Source organism: Anabrus simplex, chromosome 4, assembly GCF_040414725.1.
Source record: "Anabrus simplex isolate iqAnaSimp1 chromosome 4, ASM4041472v1, whole genome shotgun sequence".
Classification (NCBI taxonomy): Eukaryota; Metazoa; Arthropoda; class Insecta; order Orthoptera; family Tettigoniidae; genus Anabrus; species Anabrus simplex.
In genome coordinates this window covers 246,843,612-246,857,334 of record NC_090268.1, presented here as the reverse complement: position 1 = coordinate 246,857,334, position 13,723 = coordinate 246,843,612, and positions in this window count along the sequence as shown.

Below are 13,723 nucleotides of genomic sequence, written 5' to 3'. Positions count from 1 at the left end.
TCCGTGACTTTGATTAGTGTAGTTGCAGTACTGTGTCCTTTCTTAAAATCAGACTATTCAAGTACAGAATGATCTCCAAGTATTTAAAAATTTGTTTCACCGGGCGAGTTGGCCGTGCGCGTAGAGGCGCGCGGCTGTGAGCTTGCATCCGGGAGATAGTAGGTTCGAATCCCACTATCGGCAGCCCTGAAAATGGTTTTCCGTGGTTTCCCATTTTCACACGAGGCAAATGCTGGGGCTGTACCTTAATTAAGGCCACGGCCGCTTCCTTCCAACTCCTAAGCCTTTCCCATCCCATTGTCGCCGTGAGACCTATCTGTGTCGGTGCGACATAAAGCCCCTAGCAAAAAAAAAAAAAATTTGTTTATGCATTATCTTCTCCAGAACCTTAGAAAGTGCTGTGAGGATGCCGACAGGTCAGTAGTCAGATGTACTGCTTGCAGGAGAGATTTTTGGGACAGGCACAATGAGTGCATCTTTCCATTTAATTGGGATTTTGCCTGAAGTAAGACAGGTATTAAGTAAATGCGTAAAAATGGGCAATATTATGTCGTTTATGTAAGTCATGAATGAAATGGGAATTTCATCAGCTCCTGTTGCGTGAGATTTTATTGAATTAATTTCCCTTCTTATTTCATGCTCTGTAACGGTATCAAATTCAAATACAGGACGGACTGGGTATTGTTGCCTTAATATATTGTCAATGGTGTTTTGTACTGTCGTTGTGTCAGGAGTGAGACGTTCCATGGAGAAATATGCATTTAACTCATCAAGATACACCACGGGATCAGTATGCTTTGCAAGTGGTTTGCCAATACCCAGTGACTGAAGTTGTCGCCATGTGGAACCAGTGTTAATGTTTTTGTTAAAATGCTGGAAATAATTAAATTTCTTATTACGAATCACAAGCTTAATTCGGTTTAGAAGAATACGGTACTGCTCATGTACGTCAGCTAGTTGAATCTGCTTATAGCGTCGGTGTAGTGTGTCTCGTTCTTTCATCATAGTCTTAACATCAGCAGTCAGCCAAGGGCAGGGTGGACGTGTTACTCTCACAGAACGCTTTGGTGCATGTTTGTTGTACAATTCATGTAAATGGGAATTAAATATTTCCACTTTCTCGTCAATGTCCCTCTTCATCATTATGTCATACAGGGGCAGAGTTGTGTATCTTGCCTCAGTTGTATTAAATTCATCCTTTTAAAGTCTCTAAACGTTACATATTTTGGTCGGTACTTCGGCACACGAAGAGAGTGTGCTAAGTATATGAGGTCATGTTTAGATATGTCAGAAACAGATACTTGACCGTGGTGAAGGTTTTTTTGAGGGTTATTTGTTATTGCTAGGTCTATAAATATATCAGCGGAAATAGTGGAAGTATGGACGTGGTGGGTGGGTTTAACGGGTAACATAGTCATGTCACAGGATTTAAAAATATTTTGTAGTCGTAAGGCGTTGTTGTTCAGAGTTAATAAATTGGTGTTAAAGTCTCCAAAAAGTATCACGTGCTCGTATGATGGTAGCAGTCTCAGTAAGCTCTCTTCTAAGTCATGGAAGTCTCGCACTGCATCAGGAGGCCTAAATACTACACCTACAAATACTTTTACAGAATTGACAAGCACCTCTACAAACATATATTCAGGAGCCTTTTTTTTTTTTTTTTTTTTGCTAGTTGCTTTACGTCGCACCGACACAGATAAGTCTTATGGCGACGATGGGACAGGAAACAGCTAGGAGTGGGAAGGAAGCGGCCGTGGCCTTAATTAAGGTACAGCCCCAGTATTTGCCTGGTGTGAAAATGGGAAACCACGGAAAACCATTTTCAGGGCTGCCGACAGTGGGGTTCGAACCTACTATCTCCCGAATACTGGATACTGGCCGCACTTAAGCGACTGCAGCTATCGAGCTCGGTGGAGCCATTTTTACAGCAGGAGTAGACGTGTGAACAAATTTACTCTTGAGCATTTTTACAATATAGGGCAACCCCGCCACCTCGTCTGTTCGTCCGATCTTGCCTGTGAATATCATAGCCCGATATGTCAACCATGCTTGAGGGGATCGAACTATGGAGCCAACTCTCGCTTACAGCAGCGATATGAATTGGACTGTCTTCAAATATAATTTTCAGTTCGTCGAGGTGAGCAACGACGGATTGGCTGTTGACATACGCACACAAGAGGGCACGATTAAATGACATCAGTTCCTTCTCTAAAATGGTATGGGTAGAATAGGAAGTAAGTGTTGAGGAACGGTCAGAGGCAGGTCGTGTCCTTCCAGACATATGTTCCGGTGAAAGGGCTGTGAAGGGAGAGTGTTGGGGGTCAGTCCTACAGAGGAATGCTGAGGGGTGAGGGAGGGAGCTAGGAGGGGGACTTTCAATATCACTTCTCAACTCAAGCATGCTAAAGGAATGTAAAACATGCGGCTTACCTTAATTTCCTCGTACATACAGTGGCCAGCTGATTCACACACACACACACACACACACACACACACACACACACACATATTCACAACTATGCACTAAATTAAAAATAAATAAACTACACAGAATGCACATTGTTCATATGTTGCTTTCACCATATTGCCTGATTAATGATTGTAATTCCGCGAGTGAGTTCACTTGTAATTTCTTGCCGGATGCGTGAATGATTATCCTTCCATCTTGGCTGTATGTGTTGCGCAGTCCAAAAGTGTCCCGTGCCTTATTCAAGACTAGCTGATGTACCCGTGCTTCGCTACGGGATTCTCAGAAAGACTGACTTTGTGGTTTTCCTAACTGAAATCAACATAGGTTATTACAAAAACGTAAGTATGAATGTAGCGATTAAAAGCAATGCTATCATATAAATACTCGATCAAATGGAAAGCCGCACGTTTTATCACTTTTAACGAACAGTGCTGCGGTTAGATTGCGGTGCCAATCTAATAGTCCAAAGTTCCAGAGCTGGGATGACCAGGCCGCAGATTGCCATGAACACTCATCTGTTATTATTCCGCTAAATATGCACACTGTTCATTCCAATCAGTACCACAGAGTAGGGATTGAATAGCCCGAATGCTATGATGATCCAGTGTGTTACGTGCCAGTAGTATCAGAAAATTTATAAACCAGGGGAATGACATGCTAAAGAAGAAAGTTATCTAACTCACCAGCTACTTCCCATCAATATTCAGGCAGGCTGTTACACTCTGTCCGACTGGGCGATTTGACCGTGTGGTTAGCGGTGCACAGCTGAGCTTGCATCCGAGAGATAGTGGATTCGAACCCCATTGTCGGCAGCGATGAAGATGGTATTCCGTGGTTTCCCACTTTCACACCAGTCAAATGTTGGGCCTGTACCTTAATTAAGGCCTAAGTCACTCCTAGCCCTTTCCTATCCCATCGTCGCCATAAAACCTATCTATGTCGGTGCGACGGAAATCAAATACTCTGTACTCAGCAGTAATCCTATCTACCGGAGATGAGTAGCAACAGAAGACACAAAGCACATCACGACAAACAATGGTCAATGTAATGTTATTGTTGATCAGTGTTATGAGCTTTCTATATTGTAGGCCTACACATTTAGTTTTCTTTCGACTCTGTGATTTGTAAAATATTTTATACCGTAAACTGTAGTTTCTTATTCTCCGACTTTACATACCGATTGTCATTAAATACTGTTTACCCATTTTCTCGTTACTCGGCGCTGATATGGACTTAGTAACAAAAATTCAAATTCATGAATATCTTGGTGATCATAGCCAGTACGGTAACAATGTATAAGACATGAATAACAGGAAATTCAATACTTAGTTATCTAGCATTCATCAACTACATTTCTAATAAGAAATATTTGAGAATTACATTTTAGGCCTTCCCCTAAACTACCATTTCACTCAGCGTGAATAAAATAATTTACAGCCTAGACTATAGCGACTTATTTCCTGACTTTGCATACCGATTTTCATCAAGATAGGACTACTAATAACAACAATATTTGAGAATTAAATTTTAGGCCTTCCCCTAAACTACCATTTTTCTCAGCGTGAATACAATTATTGACAGCCTAGATTGTAGCAATTTATTCCCCAACTTTGCATACCCATTTTCTTTAAAATACGACCACTAATAACATAAATAGTTGAGAATTCAATTTTAGGCCTTCCCCTAAACTACCATTCCACTCAGCGTGAGTAAAATGATTTATAGCCTAGATTGTAGTGGCTCATCCCCTGACTTCACATACCGATTTTCATTAGACCACTAATAACATAAATAGTTGAGAATTCAATTTTAGGCCTTCCCCTAAACTACCATTTCACTCAGCGTGAGTAAAATGATTTATAGCCTAGATTGTAGAGGCTCAACCCCCGACTTCACATACCGATTTTCATTAAATTCTTTTCAACCATTTTCTCGTGATGTGTGTACATACATACATACATACATACATACATACATACATACATACATACATACATACATACAGACAGACAGACAGAAATTACGGAAAAGTAAAAAGTGCATTTTCTTGTTACTATGGACATGACCGATACAAAAATACCATTATTTTCAAATTCTGAGCAATGTACAGACAAAACTCTTATTTTATATATATAGATGTCCTTTCTCAGCCTAGTGAGGGATTCAGTTATAAGTAGTTTGGAGTCTTCCAGCTGTCGCTTAGCTTGATCCCACTGGTGGTAGCGGAGGAATTTTGTTATGAAAGGCCAATTACCCTCGGTCACTACGTCCGCAGTCGATCTACATGGCGTCCCAGTCGATGACAGCGATCAATGGAGTCCATGGACAGTTCGATTTTCAGGTTATCACGGAAAGTTTCAATGACCTTTCCATAGATGTCCTCATTACGCGTCTCACTCACTCCATGCAGAAGGAGACAATTACGCCTACTGTACTGTTCCGCTTCGTCACTCCGAGCCTCCTGAATTTCCAGTCGTTTCTCGACATCTGCGACATTGTCTTTCAGAACAGAGAGTTCAGCACAGATGGAATTTCAAAAAGTTCGGAAGTCCGCTTGAAGCACAGTCAGAACATTGCTGGGGTTGGTAGCACTGCCGGTGGGAGCAGACATGGCTTCTTCCAGGCGGGCTTGGAATTGAGCCATTTGCTTTTCGATGCCTGTAATTCTTTCCTTCACTTCTTTGAGGGTCATAGCTGCACGCGCAATGAGTTTGTATCCTAAACTTTCGAATTACACTCACTCGCGATTACGACTTGCTAGTTGTCTTGCGATTTAGGCAGGTGAGTTGCCGAGCACACTTACACAAGTGTAGCTCTCAGCGCCATTTTAAAGATTTTAAAAGAAGTTCCTACCAAAAAGTTTTGTAAAGAGGTACAAAGAATGTATACCATATAATCTCGAATACCACCCGCCACCGAATATTTACGATTATTTACGATTCCATGCCGTCAAAATCCACAAACACAGCAGCTGAACTTCCGAGCGCCGAACACGACCAGTTGGCGTCAGAGTGTGATTATCAGCTGCCATTCATTCTGTACAGAGCTGTTTCAAGGCTGCTTTAAATGGACGGTTCACGCAGACATCCAGCGGCTGTCTTCTGTTGGAATGTTTGTATACATGTTGGTTATGTCAAACGAACATGTCGTGTGAAATGATCCAAGTTTAAAATCTTTAGTTAGATTGCAAAAATCCACTGAGTTTTTGATAGGTGTTTTACAATGAAATACATATTTACTTGATAAGAAATTATGTATAAATCTAGAAGTTTTATAAATAGGGCTATTTTTGAAATTTATGATAGGTCTTTTTTTTTTTTTTGCTAGGGGCTTTACGTCGCACCGACACAGATAGGTCTTATGGCGACGATGGGATAGGAAAGGCCTAGGAGATGGAAGGAAGCGGCCGTGGCCTTAATTAAGGTACAGCCCCAGCATTTGCCTGGTGTGAAAATGGGAAACCACGGAAAACCATTTTCAGGGCTGCTGATAGTGGGATTCGAACCTACTATCTCCCGGATGCAAGCTCACAGCCGCGCGCCTCTACGCGCACGGCCAACTCGCCTGGTTATGATAGGTCTAATCGGTTCTCCCTGTTTATGTAATTTTGGCAGTGCTCTCGCAGTCGGGAGTCTAGGGTTCATATTTATTAATGTTTGCACATCATGTTCATTAAACAAGAAAGATGTGCTTTTTAATAGTTTTTTAATATCCCTCTGAATACATGATGTCGGGTCTTTATCAACTGTACTAAACGAATTGTTATTAAAAAATGTTTCTGTTTTTTCAATATAAACATTCCTATCCAGGGCTACAACTGTTCCTCCTTTATCTGCTTTTATGATTATTAAGTTATTAAATTATTATTATTATTATTATTATTATTATTATTATTATTATTATTATTAACTTATTATTAACTGACGTCGCAAATCCGGAAAAAATCCGTGTTGCTTGGCATCATGCGCGTAAAAATTTGAAAATTTATTACGCTAAATTTCAACATAACTACATTCACAGGCGAAGACCGCACAATCTGTCTGTAGGTGACCAGGTTTATATTAAGACGCATCCTGTCAGTAATGTTGCAGACCAAAGCACGTTAGCCCCCAGATTTCAAGGTCCCTGCACAATTTTGAAATTCCTAACTCCTGTGTCATTAGTCAGTGATCCTGAGAGAAAGAGGATCAGTCACGTCCACTTGTCTCAAGTCAAGATCCCTTAGTTATGAATTGATTCTTTTATAACCATTTGTGTTCTAGTTATAAGGAAATTAGGTAGTTATAAGAAAATCTTAGTTGTAAGCAACTTTTTTTTTTTTTTTTTTAAGCTGGCCAGCTAACTTTTTGAAATCCTTACATTTTAATTATGAGTTTTTTAGTAGTTTGGAATTTACAATAGTTGTTTGTGACCATACTAGGTTTCCTTTTTAAGTGTTTATTTCCTTTAATTTTAATGTATTTTATATAAGGGTTAGGTTATGTAAGATTTGAATTCATGTTCATAACCAGGGATTTTAACTGTAAAATTTTCAGGCCCAAGAGTAAACTCTTGGTAGACTTTCCTTTTAATCTTTCACCAGTTTTGTAATTTATTAACAGTGCTTGCCCCGGGGGTTGGGGTATCAGAAATCAATTGTGTAGGAGGGGATCTCCCGATGGAGGTTGTCGAGCCACCGGTTGGGTGACTGATTTGTTACTTGTTTAAAAGAAGATAAACAGAAAAAACTAAACCCTCACTGAACACTTCACCTTTCTTCAGGATCTTCTATACTGTTGGACGATGGCTTTCTTTCAAAATTTCTTCTTTCTGCTGCGGATATGTTCATGTTCCAGTGGTTACTACTACAACTGGGTACATCCGAGGTGCAATCTGCCGTGCCTGTTTGGGGAGCATATTGAACTGTGGGGTCACTGTCATCTGACGTGAAATGGAGTGGCCTGATGTTCCTAGTGGTGGCAGTTTTACTATACCGTGTCACACTTCACTGGTGGTTACTGGTCAGTTTGATACATGGGTGAACTGACATGAAATTCCTAACAGATCTGGTTGGACTGATGTTGTATGGAGTCGTTGGCGATTGCCTCTTAGTCAGCAGGTGCATGTGGTCAGTGACACCTGAAGTAGGACTCTCTGACTAATTATAGACATTCTTCTCAAGAACAAAGATGTAGTAGTGTTGAGTGTCGGATGTGATATCTGGTCAAACCCCCCGGTTAACTTAAATTATATTAAATATTCATTTGCCTCGAGCTATGCTCGAGTTCATAGAGGGGACGGAATGTTACGGTATTAAATCAAGAAAAGATATTAGAGTACATTGTTGAAGGACAAGGGTCATCGTTTTCATTTTGAATTTGTTCTATTTGATTTTGTAAAATATGTTCATTTGTCTTGCCTTGAAAAATTGACTGTGGACTAAGAAGAAGAACTTTTAGTGTCTTAATTTGGTTATTTTATAATGTAAATAACTGTGTAATTAGCATTTCGATTTAGGTAATAACTTGTGTGGCAGGGTGTAGCTGCACGTGCCTGCATTGGTAAGATGCTCCTAGTAATTTCCTGTTGCATCAGAAAGGAAGTTTCTGGAAGATGTAAAGATCTTTCCACATCAAAAATTTCGGAGCCCTGATTGGCTAAAATAGTGGGATTCCTAATTGGCGAATGTAAAAGCCCGATGTGCGCTAATTAGTTATCTCTTGATTGCCCCATTTCCGGCTCCTGGTGACTTGGCCAGGGCCAAGCTTGTGTCTGTCATCTTTGATTTGTGACCGGCGAAGGCAGCAGTCTTCTCCTCCATTTGATAGGACCACCGGCCCTCCAAGGTGAGCACTATTTAGTTCATGTTTTGGATTTTAATCTTTAAATGTAAATTCTTATTTAAAATTTCTTTCTGCACCGGAGTTTGCCCGGGGTATCTTCCATTTGCCAATTTTAAGTTCCAATGACTTAGCCCTCGCAGCTGGTCATACCCCCTTTGTTTGGAGGCATTCCCCTTTTCTTTGATTTTATGTAGATTTTAATTTCCTCCGGGATTGTCTCTAGTAGTCCTATTTCATTTTAATGTATTCCCTTTAAGGTATGCACCTTATTCAGAGGTGTTTTTGAAAAGGCGGCTACTTGATCGGGGTCTGAGTTAGGATTTTTAATAATTAACACGCTTTCTTTTCCTTGCTAATGCCTTAACCTGCATGTGGTGTTACGTTAACGTGTATTTTTTCTTTAACTCCTTTGGTTGTAAAGGGATAGTCCTTGCTAAATTGAGAGCTCATTTTCTTATATGTAATTTTAAGTCGGTATCGTCCTCAACTACCTTACGAAACTACTTTGTAATGACTTCAAATTTTCTTTACATTGTTTTTAAATTGTTGATGCCAAGCTGAAGCTTGTACTATTGACACTATTGATATCTTAAAATTTGTTTATTTACTATGTTAACTTAATTTGTATTTCATTATTGGCCTTGTTTAGTAACATTTTTTCCAAATTTTAAAAATTCAGTAAATGTAGTGTTCAATTGGGATCACCGTTAATTTTGTTTTCCTGGCAACACACTACTTTCTCACGGACCTGGCAGGGTTCCCAACCGCTTCCTATTTCCTTTCTTTTCTTTTAGTTGTCATGTTGTTTAAACTGTTATTTATATCTCTAGGTTTTTTTTTTCAGAGTACTAACATGATGTGTATGTTTCATTTATTTTGTGCAATCGAAATTTATTATTTTAAAAATTTCATTATCTGTCATGTTCCTTGTTGTGTAATCCGTAGTGGTTACACATTTTATATTGAAGGCAGAAAGTTACTTCCATTAGCCATGAATTCTTGTTTTGTATTATTGCACTGAAACAAAGCCATTACTAGAGTTGGGAAGTAATAAGAGTAAATATAATTGAATTACTTGTAATGAATACTTACCTATTTACTCGTGTATTAGACCTCCCTGGCTTTTCGAGACAAAGAAAATGAAAAAAATCTTGCCTATAAGACCCCCCAATGTAATTCGTCAGAGAACAATGACGATTCCACTTCGAAGCGGGTACAAGTCTTATTGCAGCTCTGATGACATCGCACAAATTTGTGAATAGTTTCGTCTGTACGACCTATGCAATGAAAAAAGTGTCAAATCCATGTGGTACATCTGTGTTTCGTAGTTAAGAAATGTCCACCTCTGTAGCGTAGGTCTACTGCAGCTCTGATGACGTCAGCACAAATAGATGAATAGGCCTAGCTTCGTGTCCAACCCGTGCATTGCAAGCATGCATCAGTCACGCTATATGTTTGTGTTTTGTAGTTAATAATGTCCACCAGCATAATGGTTACCACAATTAGTTGCTGTTTTCGGGGGTCTGACTTCGATTCCCGGTACCGTACTGCCAGAGATTTACGAATGGCAGGAAAGTTGATATGCTGTAAAAGCAGTACATGTAACTCCCCTCCAATGGGGGTGTGTCTAAAAAGAGCTGTACCACCTCGGGATGAGGAAACGAGTTTACTTTAGTTGAGAAATATTCGCGGTTGTTGCTATTTATACAGCAGGCGAGATCATTAACAAAGGGGTCGTTTTATATCTCGTAACTCAGGCCAATGTAGGTATATATTTGGAGAGAAGTAAGTTTAAAACGCAATAAAAGCTATCCAATTAAAACAATTGTTTTACTCACCAACGTACCTAACAAATAATAATAATAATAATAATAATAATAATAATAATAATAATAATAATAATAATAATAATAATAATTTTATGTCCCCTCGTACTTTAAACGATTTTCAGAGACGCCAAACAAAACATACTAGGGTACGCGTTAATAAAAAAAGAGACAACAAACATACAAAATTAAATATTATGATAATAAAACGAATTACCGCTACACCTGTAGATTTTCCATAAACGCGGTATATTTTCCTGTTATTTAATTATTTTCGTCAAACTTTTGGCACTATCAGGGCGATAATATACCTAACCTAAACAACGTGGTCTGTCTTATCTCATGGACAGCTGTTTACACAAATCCTGTTGTGATAAATGTAGAGAACAAGATGAAATATACTTAAAAATAAGGGTCTGTGTTTCAACAGCCGCAATTATCAAAAGAATGTTTCCAGTTACTATGTATTACATTCGGAAGTACAACTCGTAACATACGCTAGTTATCAGCTGATGGTTTGATATGCATTCTACAGAACGGCTTTACTCGGAAGGAGTGGCGTCTGCTACATATACACCAATTGGGAATATCAGAGACCATCTGGGAATAGATTTACACTGTTTAGACTCTATAGTAGAGGTGGGGACGGAGCGAGTAGAACTGGAGAGTAACTCGGTTCTTCAGGTTTTCGTGACGTCACAGCGGAGCACCGATTCAACTTGAATACTCCGTATAGCGCTGCGGGTGTTTCGGTAAACCTTCCAGCCAGGCTAGACTCGCAACACCACTGTGCTGTTGTTCAGACTCCAGACTGAGACGTCTGTTCCATTTGTGTTTCCTTATACTACATATGTCTTTGTTTAAAGTTGTTGCACAATATTTTCTACCGATATTTGTAATAAGAAAGAAGCAACAATGCCATGACAGTCCTCCCAAACATGGCAGTATTTTACTAGCAGTCCAGGTAGAAAATCCGCTGCTTCTAAAATTTGCTATCAAATCTATTGGACAGGTGGGGGAACGTCAAATTTATGGAATCACATAAAACGGGCGTATTGTAAGGACATGATACAAATACAGTTGCACATCGTGAAAGTAATTCCATTCCTACGTATGGATGAGACAGTGCAGGAAAAAAGTGAGTTGCATAGGAGTTTGGCTACTTTTGTATGCGAAGACAAGCAGTCACTGAGGGTTGTAGAGGATAAAGCCATACCTGTAGCTTAGATCATTTCCAACAGAGCAAAAAACAACGAGGCCACTATAGCTCAGTTGGTAGAGCTACCAACGCGAACTCGGGAGGTTGTGGGTTCGGATCCCACTGGTGTCCAGTTCGCTATTTTTTTTCTGTACTTAACATCTCTTCGACACGCACTAGATGTATGCAACATGACCTAATAGGTTGAAAGTCGATTTTGATTACAATACGGTCGTGAAATTTCAATATTCATTGACCCTTAAGTGAACTTGCTCCTGCTTACCTTAGCGTACCTGCTACATCTGTGCCCGCATTGGAGGTGTTTTGCATGTGCTGGACAAATTCGTTCGGACCGAAGGTCGTCGCTTTCTGCAAAACGAGCTGAAACTCTGATATATCTGAATGGAAATTCCTCCTATATAACACCTGTTCCATGCAATACAGAACACTAACGGTACTTCCCATACTGTCTGTGTACAACGTATTGTGTCTTGATTTTAATGCTTGTCACACAATGAAGAATTAAGTTCATTTGTATACTGTACTTATTTCCATTACTGATGTTATCTTAACAAAATTTTTCATTTAACTCTTTACCACATAGTTATAAATGAAATGTTTGACATTATATGAGTTTAGGCACATTTCAAAGCACTAGATTTCGTTTCGTCAATTATCACATTCTGGAATACGGTACGTTTATCCATGTGCATTTATATTTATTGTATTTATTTATTCATTTGTATGTTTATTTCTTTATTTATGTCTACTTGATATGTCTCATATTAAGCACAGGGCTGTAATTACACTGTTTGTTACGTTATCTGTTAAATTTATATTACATTATAAAAATTGTGCAAATAACCAATAACAGATAGTACGGAACATTGTACCACTGATAATAATTGATAATCTTCTTTATGAATGTAAACTGTAGCTTAGAAGGTCAATATCAATTTTAAATTTACAGCTATAAAGTTGTACTTAGTTCTGTACTCGGTTTAACCGAGTAATGACGTCACAGTACTTGCTCCGAACCGCTCCGTCCCCACCACTACTCTATAGTCGGGAACAAAATTATTTTTAAAAGGTTAAAAAAGACGGGACCTCGAATGCTCTTGATTTCAGTGAATGAAGCATGGTTGGTGCGACTGACGAGAGATAGCAGTGAAGATGACATCACTTAGAATGCTGATACGCCGGTAGCAAGGCAGGGAAGTTGGCGGTGCAAGGCGATAATTCAAATGAAAGCAGTGATCAGGTTTACTGTGTGGTAGGCCTAACTGACAGAGACAAATGACTTGCCATTAAGTTCTTTTGTATCAATATTTAATTATATGATAACACGATACCCTTATCCCTTTCTTCTACGGGATCGAGTATGAAGTGAGACGAATCTTCGTAGCGAATTTTTATGGCCGTATACCCTTCCTGACGTCAACCTCACCAGAGGAATTAATGAGATGTAACGAATGACGTGATATGAGTAACTAAAACAGACTTTTATATGTACCGTAGGCCTAAAAGTCGTGTTCACCATTTTTTGTCTTTTTACGTTTAGAAATACTGCCTTCCAACAAAAATAGCCAGTATAACTTAAATACATTCTAAGTTTTTTTAAATAATAGTATAGAATGTTTACACATACAATTTATAGCTCTTTACAACTTAGAAGTCATGTGTTCGCTGCACAAAATTTTGAGGTTATCGCATATTGGACCCACCTTTATTATTTTTGGCTGTAAAAGTGGAAAAAAAAAGGGGTCTAATACGCGAGTAAATACAGTATTAAGTAATTTTTACTTGTAAACATTACATTTCACAAAATGTAAATTTTATTTGTAATTTACTTCTTCAAGTAAAATTGCAATCATTACATTTTAGTAATCGTTACATTGTAGTAATCAACATACTTCACGTCGAGAGTTTGGCAATGTTGGAGATGCAGCACTCACAAGGCGTCATGCCAATTATAAAGCCAAGGATACAATGCACACTATTTCATTTACTTGCATATTTTTATGGTTACTGGTTGAGTTTTAGATAATCATGGACAATGACGAGTTCATCAATGGAACCGGAATGAACAAGTGATGGCAAAGCGATTAAGGAATTTCTATTATCCTATTTAAATAAATATTCTGAATTAGTTGGCCCTCAATGTTTTGAGAACATGAGTGCAAAATGCAATCATTGCTTGGAAGCAATCATATTGAAAATTCCAAGTTATCATGTTTAGACTCACTTAGTGATGACAATCAACGTCCCTATGCTAAAGAAGACACAAAATGAAGTAATATTCCTTCCTTGTAAAATTTTGGTATCATTACAGCTGTGAAAAAAAATGTCAGTGATTTCCTAAAGATTGGTATTCTGTGATGTAATTGTAATTTTACTGATTATAACT